Here is a 12,312-nt window from a genome sequence, read left to right as displayed (position 1 = left end):
CCCGCCCCGCTCCTCCGTCGCCCCAGGCCGCACCGCCCCCCTCCTCCACCCTGCAGGTGAGGCCTTCTTCTTCCTTTTTTTTCCTTTTTCTGTTTTTTTAGTTTTAGGTTTATGTTTAGTTTAGATTTAGTTTTAGTTTTAGGATTAGTTTTAGGTTTATAGGTTTAGTTTTAGTTTAGTTTTAGGTTTAGATTTAGTTTTTTTCTTTTTCTGTTTTTTTAGTTTTAGTTTTAGGTTTAGTTTAGTTTTAGGAAAGAAGAAAAAGAGAAAAAGAGGAGATCAGGAGAAGAAGAAGAAGAGGAGGAGGAGAAGAAAAAAGAAGAAGAGGTAGAACAAGAAGAAAAAAGAGGAGAGGAGGAGAAGAAGAAGAGGAAAAAGGAAAGGAGGAAGAAGAAGAAGAAAAAAGAGGAGAGGAGGAGAAGAAGAAGAAGAGGAAAAAGGAAAGGAGGAAGAAGAAGAAGAAAAAAGAGGAGAGGAGGAGAAGAAGAAGAGGAAAAAGGAAAGGAGGAAGAAGAAGAAGAAGACCCCGACCCCCCAAGCCTGACCCGACACCCCGACCCCGATCCCGACACGGTACCCAGACCCCGACCCGGCACCCCGACACGACACCCCGACCCCGAGACCCCGACCCCGACACCCCGACCCCGACCCCGACCCCGACCCCGACACCCCGACCCTGACCCCGACACCCCAAGCCTGACCCGACACCCCGACCCCGACACCCCGACCCCCCGAGCCTGACCCGACACCCCGACCCCGAGCCTGACCCGACACCCTGACCCCGACACCACACCCCGACCCCGAAACAACACCCCGACACCGACACGGCACTACCCCGACATCGACACGACACCCCGACCCCCCGACCCCGAAACAGCACCCCGACCCTGACACGGCACCCCGACACCGACAAGACACCCCGACCACCGACACCTCCCGTAAAGGTGTTCTTTGGCCTTCCAGAGGCCGACGGGGTCATATATTTGTGAATTATTAGTTAGGTCATATATTTTTCGATTTTGTTATGAAAAACATCATATATAATTGTGTTGATCGTGTAGTTTTAAATGTGCAGTTGTTTCATCGCTGCGAGGTTTGGTGTTCGACGACCTCGCCGTGCGTTTGACGAGCTCTGCCCCTTCGTTCGTGGGTGAGCACAAATGACAAGTCCTCCTCCCCCATTAATTATTCGATCTATTCCGATGAAACTTGATAGCTAGCTATGTATGTGTCTTGAATCATCAGTATGCGTAACCAATATGTGTCTCCCGTTCGAAAGCATCATAGTTATAAATATGCATGCATTTGCATATATATAACCTTGATTCTTTCGAATTGTCCAACGCTATCCATGGACAGCCCGAGTATGTGTAGATTGGGTTCGTTTTCCCATATGCTTTGCTCCGGATCCGACGCATATATTTCGTCAGTGCCTCCCCTGTTGTTCTTCGGGTACACATCCTCTCTGTTTATTGCAGAGACGTGTATCAGGAGAACAGCGGGGAGGTGCTGCCGAAATTTTGCGTCGGATCCGGAGCCTAGCATGGGAAAATAAACCCAATCTACACATACACGGGTGGGATTAGGACCTATCATTACCTATTAGAGTGTAGGTTGCATGGACGTAATAAAATTGACAAAGTAGCTCTGAATATATACATGGTGAATTACATATATAATTGTTGTGTGTCCAGTGCTCTGAAAGTCAAGATGAGTGACCGTGCTTGGATGTATACCGGTCACACTGGTCAGAACAAATGGAGCGCTAAATGGTTCACAAAAACTAAGGGGTTTGTGCAAGCCGCATTTGCAAATGGCCAAAAGAAAACCTGGTGCCCCTGTCTCCGGTGCGGCAATTGGGAAAAGAAGACAGGCTGAAATGGGCAAACACCTGCAGAAAAGTGGTTTTACGCCCGATTATACGGTGTGGACATTTCATGGTGAGTCTGCCCAACGTGACCGAGCTGAGGTGGATCGTCGTCGCACCGACGAGCATGGTACCGGGATGGAAAACATGGTGCAAGGCTATGATGATGCTCGGGATTCGGACGAGGAGATGGAGGAATCTGCAAAGGCCTTCAATGAAATGTTGGAGTCTTCGAAACGTCCACTCCACGAGCACACTGAGCTTTGTCAGTTGGATGCCATCTCACAAGTAATGGCTCTGAAGGCTCAGTTCAACTTGGGCAGAGAATGCTATGACGCAATTATGACAGTATTTGGACGCTTTCTACCCAAAGGCCATGTAATGCCTGCAAACCTCTACCAGTCGGACAAAATCCTCCGTGCACTGAAGATGCCCTATGAGAAGATACATGCCTGTGAGAAAGGATGTGCCTTATTTAGGCTTGACTATGCGGACTTGAACTATTGTCCCATTTGCAAGTCTTCCAGGTATATTGTGGTAGACAACGGTATGGGTGAGAAGACACAGACCAAAATCCCCGTTACTGTTCTTCGGAAATGATCTTTGGTGCAGCGTAACTCCAGACAAGCATCGCACGATCCTTCTCCAGCTACCGACACGAGCCACCCCGCTCCTACACCTCCTACATCTTGGTAAGTTTATCTAGTGTTTTGCTTAACACATGCATAAAGACCTAGACTTAGCTTTATTTCCTCCAATGCTTACCATAATGACCTAGACTTAGCTTCTTCACCTCCAAAATGACTTAATAAGCTTACTGACCTCCAAAACCATCCATTTTACCTAAGTTAGCTCTAAAACGATCTGTACTTAGCTTACTTATGTCAAAAATTGCATAATTAGCTTAGTTAGCTTATAGACGATCCATTTTACCTAAGTTAGCTCTAAAATGACCCATTTTACCTAGGTTAGCTTATAAATGATCCAGTTCATCCAAGTTAGCTAAAAAATGACCCATTTTACCTAGATTAGCTCCTAAATGATCCATTTTACCTATGTTAGCTTTAAAATGACCCATTTCACCTAGGTTAACTCCAAAATGACCAATCTTACCTAGGTTATCTCATAAACGATCCATTTCAACTAATTTAGCTCATAAACGATCCATTTCACCTAGGTTACCTAAAAAATGATCCATTTCACCTAAATTAGCTCTTAAATGATCCATTTCACCTAAGTTAGCTCAAAAAGATCCATTTCAACTAAATTAGCTCATAAATGATCCATTTCACCTAAGTTAGCTCAAAAACGATCCATTTCAACTAAGTTAGCTCATAAATGATCCATTTCACCTAAGTTAGCTAAAAAACGATCCATTTCACCTTAGTTACCTCAAAAATGATCCATTTCACCTTAGCTAGCTCATAAACGACCCATTTCAACTAAGTTAGCTCATAAATGATCCATTTCACCTTAGCTAGCTCATAAACGACCCATTTCAACTTAGTTAGCTCATATATGATCCATTTCAAGTAAGTTAGCTCATAAATGACATACTCTTCTTGTTCTAATCTTCTTCTTGTTCTACTCTTCTTGTTCTAGTCTTCTTCTTGTTCTACTCTTCTTCTTGTTCTACTCTTCTTGTTCTAACTTTCTTATTTTTCATTTTGCAGAGTTCATTCACTTGACGAAAGCTTGCATAGATGGAGTGCTCCTTATCCCTTTCTCTGTTTCTTTTTGTATCGTTGAACTATGCATGTATCGTTGGATGAAACTATTGTAATATATATGGTTGGATGCCTCTATGTTGAACTTGTTATGTATGATGGAACTATGATGAAGTTATGTGTTGGATGCATGTAATATATATGGTTGGATATCTTATATGTTTGCTCTGTAATGGCCTTTTGAAATATATCTATATATGTCATCTATATTTGTGATGAAAATTGTTGGATTTAATAAAAAAACAGATAAAAGAGCCAATATGCAGGCTCTTTGCCGTCTGCCACCGACGGCAACGAGCTCTTTGCCGTCTGCCGCGGACGGCAAAGAAGACACGTGGCATCCAGCTGTGCTTCCTGGGAGCTGACCCATTTGGCCAGTTTGCCTACAGTGGCAGACGGCAAAGACTTTGCCATCAGTGGCAGACGGCAAAGAACATGCCATGTAGTGACGTATAGATGACATCACACGGCGGACGGCAAAGACACTAGAAAGTTTGCCGTCAGCGGCGGACGGCAAAGGCCTGCCGTTAGCCACTTAACGGACTGACAGTGCAATTATTGCCGTCCGCCTTCGTTGCCGTCTGCCGAGCTCTCTTTGCCGTCTGCGGCGGACGGAAAAGACTTTGCCATCAGTAGCAGACGGCAAAGTAGCTGTTTACCGAAGCCTACTTTGCCGGAGCCTTTTGCCGTCCGCGGCTGACGGCAAAGGCCTTTGCCGTCCGCCGTTCATGCCTTTGCCGTCCGCCGTGGCGGACGGCAAAGTAGCTGATTCCTGTAGTGTCTTGGCGGCCTAAACCTGGGTAAAACTACACTTGTGATCTCTGTCGCGCTGCGCGACATTCTCCACTCTTTGTGCTCATCCCCCTACGGAACCACAAGGGGCTCATGGTCCCATAGGTGGCCGTGGTTTCCCAAGACATAAAGTTTATGCGTAGGTACTTGATATATGTTAATGATGTCTCCCCAGCAACGGCGCCAGAAATTCTTCCTTCTACTTGTGAACTGCGTTGGGATTTCCCCGAAGAGGAGAGGATGATGCAGTATAGTAGAGATAAGTATTTCCCTTAGTTAAGAACCAAGGTTATCAATCTAATAGGAGAACCAAGCAACACCTCGTTAGCAGCACCTACACACAAACAACAAATCCTTGCAACCCAAAGCGAACAAGGGGTTACGAGCAAGATTAAATTGTATGGTGTTTGATAGATAGATCGGACAAAAATACAAAATAAAATAAATAAAATAAAAACGCTGCAAGGTATTTTTCGTTTTAATATATCATAAAAGATAGACCCAGGGGCCATAGTTTTCAGTAGAGGCTTCTCTCTTGAAAATTAGCATACGGTGGGCAAACAAATTACTGTTGGGCAATTTATAGAAAAACAAATAATTATGACGATATCTAAGGCAATGATCATGTATATAGGCTTCACGTCCGAGACAACTAGCCCGACTCCTGCCTGCATCTAATACTATTACTCGATACATCAACCTATAACCAGCATTCATCAAGTGTATTAAGTTCATAAAGAATGGAGTAACGCCTTAAGCAAGATGACATGATGTAGACAAGATAAACTTAAGCAAGATAACAAGTAATAGTAGGAGATGCAGGCAGGAGTCGGTCTACTAATATTGGACCTGATGCCTATATATTGATCATTGCCTTGGATATCGTCATAACTATTCGATTTTCTATCAATTGCCCAACAGTAATTTGTTTACCCACTGTGTGCTATTTCCTGAGACAAGCCACTAATGAAATCTACGTCACCCGGGTCTATTCTTTATCCACTACTGCAGGATGCCGCTAACGCGACACTACGATCAGAGACCCTTCAAAGAAACTGTGTGCGATCCCATAATCGCAAACGATGGTGTAAAAAGCCGTCAAAAGTTGCAAAACATTTGCGATGGAGGATGCATCAAACACGGTTCAGATTTTAGTCGTGTGTGCAATGCAGGGCATACAGTTAAGTTCAATTAACTGTTTGCGATGAGGAGCAACAAAAGAAACGGGCATCCAGATGAAGGTTTGTGCGACATACATCATACAGTTCACTCGGATGAACTGTTTGTGATTAGGCAACACAAAAGAAATGGTCAACCAAATCACAGGTGTGTGCGGTATATGGCATGCAGTTCAATCGGATGAACTGTTTGTGTTGAGACAAGAGAACATAAATGTTTCAATGTAACAAGATGTGTGTGATGCGCAGCAAACAGGTCTGTAATCAGAAATGTGTGCGAAGACCGATAATAACACAGACTATTCCTGCTAATAGGACATGTGTGTTGTGCGATTGGATTGCATATAGAACAACAACATTATGTACACACTTATAAGGACATGGTTGCATAATCAAATTAAACATCCACATACATAGGTGGCTACTACAACCATGGCATTTGCACGCACCAAAGTAAACTATTACATGCATAATTACATAGGTGGCTACTACACACATGACATTTCCACACACCAATAAAGTAAACTATATATTACATGCATGATTAACTATCATAAACGATCATCTGATCATCATCTTCTTCTTGTGACGCTTGCTGTGCTTGTGGCTCGATCCGGGCTCATCGATTTGGGTAGCAAGGCACTTCCTCATGTCAATGATCTACCTGTGCATCTCGTAGCATGTGTACACGCTCTTGGCCGCGAACCTGAGGCGAGGTTCATCCAGTTGCTACATCCAGGCCCTGTGCTAGGATAGGGGACTTATTCTCTGGTAATCCTGCTTCATCTTTTCGTAGTAGGGGTCGATGATGGACGAGGCGAGTTCGACCAGGGAGTCCTTCTTCATGCTGCCCCAGACCTTGTAGTGGTCATGAATTTCAACAAGGTTCTTGCAGGACAAGCCCGTGACACTAAGCGCTTTTACATCGTCGGTGGTTTCCATCGTGGCAAACTTGTAGTCAGTGCTATTGACAAACCTGTTCAAACAGTCGCAAGGCTCTATGGCCATGCAGTAGTGGTAGATGAGGACATGATGGCGCACACACAACTAGGCGACGACAACCTTCTGATCTATGTTGGGACCACCGGCGGTGTACTGGAGGTCGATCCCGATCACCTTGTACTTGTCTCGAGCAAGCAACTGCTCAACGCTGTTGATGTAGTCGTCCACCACGGCCGGGTCGATGGTGTACACCACTGAGAGATCCGTCTCCCTCGCGTGGGTCTCCACTCTATGCTCGCAGAACTCCATTGGAGCGCCGCTAGACATCCCCTCTCTATGTGTCGTCGTGGGTGTGCTTGTTGTGTTGTGGGGCGCGATCGAAAGGTTGAAGAGACTAAGGTTATAATGGCCGCGGGAATTAAAGGGGAAGCCGGACGGCCAGGAATATCAGAAGGCCCTGATGACAGTTCTAATTTGTAGCGCGTAACTCCATCGTTCCGCATGTAACTGCATCACATGGCAACGCGCGCGGCGCAACCGCATGCATATGGTGCCCCTGACGTGATCGTGCGCACGCCCAACCGCTGGCCGAGCGTGCGCGGAGGGACGCAAGCAGAGCGCTCCGCGGTCGCCTCAACGGCGAGCAACCATATATATAAACATTATTCTGATCACGGGATTAGAATAATATTCTGATCACAACCTGAACTGCCTGAGTAACGTGCCTGGACTTCCCTCTATACGAACCGACCTTCGAGCTATCTTTGCAACCATGGCTTCCCCCGCGAATTATAATGTTTAGTCGTGTTCTATATGATGTTAGTGTAATCTAGGAATGGTTTTTAGCAACTAAATACTGGTTTTAAATAGGAATCTCGCTCGTTGGTGGATTTTCCTCTCGACTCGTGATGAAATTGCGTTTTTTTGGAATTCTACTGCCTGAGTTGTTCGACCTGAACTTCTCCCAGTGCTAGGTTGAACTTCCGCCAACATTCCCCAAACGGGGCTTGCGATATACCGTTGGAAAGCTATGGACACCAGTATCATGACCCAAGTTAAATTTTTGGCAAAATGTAAGTGGTTTAAGAGAAGTTTTGAAAACTGTTTTTCCTCATACAAAAAACGTGAATCATATTTTCGACCGCATTTTAAACCGTTTATCGGAATGAGGCAAATAATATGGCCTTGGAAAGCTGCTGCAAAACCGCTCTTTCCACATGTTGAAGGTTTTCTCTAATTCCCTATGGATAAAAAGTAATTTGGAAAATCGTAGAATTTCGCAAACGGAACCCCCGAGTTCGTATTTTCGATGTCATTTCTAAATGGCTAATCCAATTGAGGCAACCAATATGGTGTTGGAAATCTTATGAAAATGCGCTACTTTTTCATGTTAAAAGTTTTTTCTAATTTTGGACGGTTTAAAAGTAATTTAGAAAACGATAGAAGTTCCACCGAGATCGTATTTTCGACCTATTTTTTTAACCGTACGTCCGAATGCAGCAAATGATATGGAGTTGGAAATCTTGAACAAATGCGAAACTTTTTTGTATATATTGTTTCTGCCAATCTCTTACGGTTTTAAGTTAATTTTGAAAATGACTAAAAACGTATTTTCCCCGTAATTTCTACAAACTTTATCGCAATGAGGCAAATAATATACCGCTGAAAAGCTACGGAAAATGCGAAACTTTTTCATGTTGATGGTTTTCTCTGATTCCTAACCATTTTCATGTAATTTCGAAAACAACGAGATCATTTGTTCTGCCTTTTATTGCAAAACAGATTCTTCGAAAATGCACCGCGTGAAGAACCTGAATTTCTTGGCGCGTGTACCTGAACTTCACTCTGTTTTTCATGTGATTTTTTTGTTCTTAGCTCTCCATCCACTGCTCGTAGCTATCCATCCACTCACTAGAATTGAGCAAGTGATATACCGGTGGAAAGCTGCTGTAAGCACACAACTTCCCCGTGTTGATCGTTTTTTCATACTCGTGATGATTTTAAAAGTTTTTCATCTAAAATTCATTCAGTGTAGTAGTTGAACTTCCTGCTGTTTTCATGTTGAACTTCTGTGACGTACTTTATTTGTAATTTTCTCATCCATTGGTCAGTATTACACAAATGATATTTCTTTTGTACAAAAATCTCTCACAATAATTTTTTTAACTTTCTTCGACCGAGGACTTGAACTTATAACAACAACAAGAATTGGACCTTGCCTTTTAATTCTTTTTTCTCATATTAAATACACACCATGTAGTACATGAACGTTTTCCATTTTTTAATTTGAATTTTTATTTCCTTTTTGAAATCAAATTGCTCCCAAATAATAACTGAACCTCTTCGTGGATTGAGAGAATTATTTTAAAGCTCAAAAAACAATTTCTTTTTTGTGTTTTAGAACATGGAAATACAAGGTGAACCTCTCTCACAAGAATTTTTGAACTTCCCCGGACAGAGCACTTGAACTTCTGTCAACAAACCTTTTAAGCTTTCATTTTTCTATACTTTTATTCTCACCTGAAGTGCATTCCTTGCAGTACTTGAACTTTTCGTTGTTTTCACCTGACCTGTCCGAGCAGTAGTAGTTGAACTTTCGTCAACATTGCCCAAATGGAGCTTGTAATATAGCTTTGGAAAGCTATGGACACGAGTATTATGACCCAAGTTAATTTTTTTTGAAAAATCTAAGCAGTTTAAGAGCAGTTTTGAAAATAATTTTTTCTTCATACAAGGAATGTGAATCGTATTTTCGATCCCATTTCTAAACCGTTTATCGAAATGTGGCAAATAATATGGCGTTGGAAAGCTGCTGCAAATGCACTCCTCCCATATGTAGTATGACTACCCCTTTAGCAATGAAAAAAAATCTGATTTTTATAGACATCAAACGACTTTAATTCCTTAATTTTTGAACCTCTTTTTGTATTTTTAGAAATGGCAAAAATTTTAGTTTTTTAGTAATTTTCTCATTCATTCATTAGTGTTACACAAATGATATAGTAATTTTCTCTTGCGACAGACGCGACCAGATTACGCCAACAGATGCGAGTAGACCGCGCCGCGGTGCCTAACGGCGAGCACAGCGCACTGTGGCGCCTAATGGCGAGCAGAGCTTGCCGAGGGACATGAGCAGAGGCCGGCACAGTGATAGGTGGCAAATAAGACGAACTGTGCGAGCGATGTCGGAGACATCAAGAACGAATCAGATTAGAGTTGTGTGTACGATACGTGGCACACAGTTGATCCATCCGAGCTGTTTGTGATGGAATAAGCCTTGTGTGTTGCCGGCAAACGCTTGCTGGTATATAACCTTAAATAAAAAAAAGTGTTAATGCATGGTACAAAAATTGTATAGCTGGAAACTATGTTCAAATACGACTCCAACGATACAATCTTTGGCAACATGCATTCATATTTTATTAGTTAAATCCTACTTATAATTTAGGATGGGGGTATAGTAAGTAATTAAATTGCAAATGTTTTTTTATTAACCGTATGTGTACATGGCCTTTCGTCCTCCTCTCACACGTCTTGTCACCCCGCTGTCGCTGACGGCTTACAACGCAAGCTTGCACAGCACGCGGGGCGTTCTTTTGGCCAAACGGTGGCGCCAATGAATCGTCGGTGAGCTCGTTCCCGCACAACCTCGCAGGTTCCCGCGCAAGCTTCCCGGGCGACTCAGTGAAATCCCCGAAAATCCCAATGCTTACCGGCCTGTTATACAAACCCTCACGGCCGGCGAGTCCTGCGTCGCAATTTCCCCTCCCTTATCCCTGTATCTTATCTCGTCTGCTTCTCCCACAATCTCTAATGGCACCGTTCTGTCGTCATCGCTCGGCCACTCTGCCGTTATCAGAGGACAGCTCCAGCTAGGAGGCTACACCGCAGCGGCGGTGCAGTCCCCGGCGTAGTGTAGTGCGTGTGGCATCCCTGTTGGGTGTGCGCGGAACACCCACCACACGCTCTGATGCCGCTGCCCGTCGGCAACTTTTGCCGACAGACGTTGCCGCCACACCATCGTCGAAAGCCAGGGCCATCTCCCGCTCTGCCACCGCGCCCCGAAGGCGGGAGGTGGTCATCACGGCCGCCACCCCACTGCCGGCCACCGTGTCCATCAGCCGCTCTGCCATCGCGGCCCGAAGGTGGGAGGTGGTGGTCGTGGTCGCCACCCCATCGTCGGCTGCTATGGCCGCCAGCCCACCGTCGACCGCCGGGATCATCACCTGCTCCGCCGCCGTGGCCCGAAGGTAGGAGGCGGAGGTGGAGGTCCGCACGTGCGTCTGTGACCTTGCGCGCTACATCGAGTTCCTGCAGGAGGAGGAGGAGCGCCTCGTCAAGAACCCAAAGAGCCTTACCGCAGCCATGGTCGCAACACACGCCAGCGCAGACGCGAGGAATCAGGAGGTCTATGATCAGTCCTGCCGCTTCGAGAGGGATCGTATGGAGCGGCAGTGGGCGTTCCAGCTAGCGAGCGTCGCTGAACATGCAGCAGCGGAAGGCACCGTATTGCATTTGTCCAGCTCGTCGGTAGGCTCCTCCTCCGCCTCTGCCTCTTATTGAGCGCACTCGGTAGAGGAGAGGCTGCCGGAAGTAGCACAAAGCCCCTCCGTAGTAGTATTTAGGGACTATTTTGTTCAATTCATCTGACTATAGATGTGTGGTGGAACTACACAATGTACTTAAAATTAGCTAGTATATATGGTTGAACTAGTTATTTCAGTACGTGGTTGGCAACTATTGGGGAAAAGTTTGGTCGGTTCAGCTGTCGAGTTGAACTGTTTGTATAAATTAAGAATGCCTACTTAATCTATGATGAAATTGATTCTTAATTACTGAATTTTAGTTGCAAAAATTAGATAGTGCTAGTGATTTTTAGCTGCATATTTTGACAAATCGCAGTGTTACAAGGATTGAAAAATGGCAATGTTACTACATCAACAAATGTCAATCTTTCCAGTGTGACAAATGGCAACATACCCAATATCACAGATGCAAATCTTACCAAATTGTTTGTACGTGGTTGCACACGGGTCATCCAAAACAACCATTTGCGTTGAAGGGATGCACAAATCCTGCGCTGCTAATTTTTCCTCGACTTAAGGGGGAAGACCATAGCTGTCACTTTGCATACGGGTGTTCTATTTAAAACATTTGCGATCAAGAGCTACAGAAATCCTGATCGACACATTTTCTCTTGTCTTCTTGGGGAACCCATCGGTTTGCATACGGGTGTTCTAACTAAAACATTTGCGATCAAGAGCTGCACAAATCCTGCGCGGCGTACAGCTCGCATGCTTCCTGGTGAGCCTGTGCGGCCTACAGCTCGCACGTTTCCCGGTGAGCCTCTGCATTGGAGTACAGCTTGCACGCCTCCCGTTATGCAAGCACTCAAGCACCTGTCCGCACGGCACCTCCTAGCCATTAAAAGAGTGAGGCGTGGCATCACATGAATGGTTAACAGAACACACACAATTTATATGCAGTGGAGCATGTGCATGTAGTTCAAATTTGAATTATGCACATAAAATGCCTAGAAAACCCAATTAATGCATAAAATTGTCCAGACGAACCCCGAGAAATTCCAAAATAAAAAAACAATCCTATTGTTCTATGTTGACACTAGAAATTTTTTGAAGGCAATAAGAGGCAAAAAATATCGTTTCGTCCCCAAAGGTGGCACGTTCCCTACCGAAACCATCACGCTTGTTGTGAGAAGCTATGGTTTGTGAGGCGCTTATACCCAAACCTGCCCCAAATGGGACAAATTTTTTACCACGGCATGTTGATGCTGCTCCATGATAGC

At 44.6% G+C, this 12,312-nt stretch overlaps 1 long non-coding RNA gene across 1 annotated transcript; it reads left to right on the top strand.

Moving 5' to 3' along the window:
• Positions 1-1,074: 1,074 nt before the first annotated feature.
• Positions 1,075-3,751, top strand: LOC147979592 (uncharacterized). The gene is made up of 2 exons (XR_015599718.1): positions 1,075-1,150; positions 3,541-3,751. It is a non-coding gene; the product is annotated as an uncharacterized LOC147979592 (long non-coding RNA).
• The last annotated feature ends 8,561 nt before the right edge of the window (positions 3,752-12,312 follow it).

This window comes from Triticum urartu, chromosome 3A (genome assembly GCF_056163025.1).
Source record: "Triticum urartu cultivar PI428250 chromosome 3A, HENAU_Tu73, whole genome shotgun sequence".
In the NCBI taxonomy this organism is placed as follows: domain Eukaryota; kingdom Viridiplantae; phylum Streptophyta; class Magnoliopsida; order Poales; family Poaceae; genus Triticum; species Triticum urartu.
Note: the sequence above shows the minus strand (reverse complement) of the source record. Positions and strands in the feature narration are given on the sequence as shown.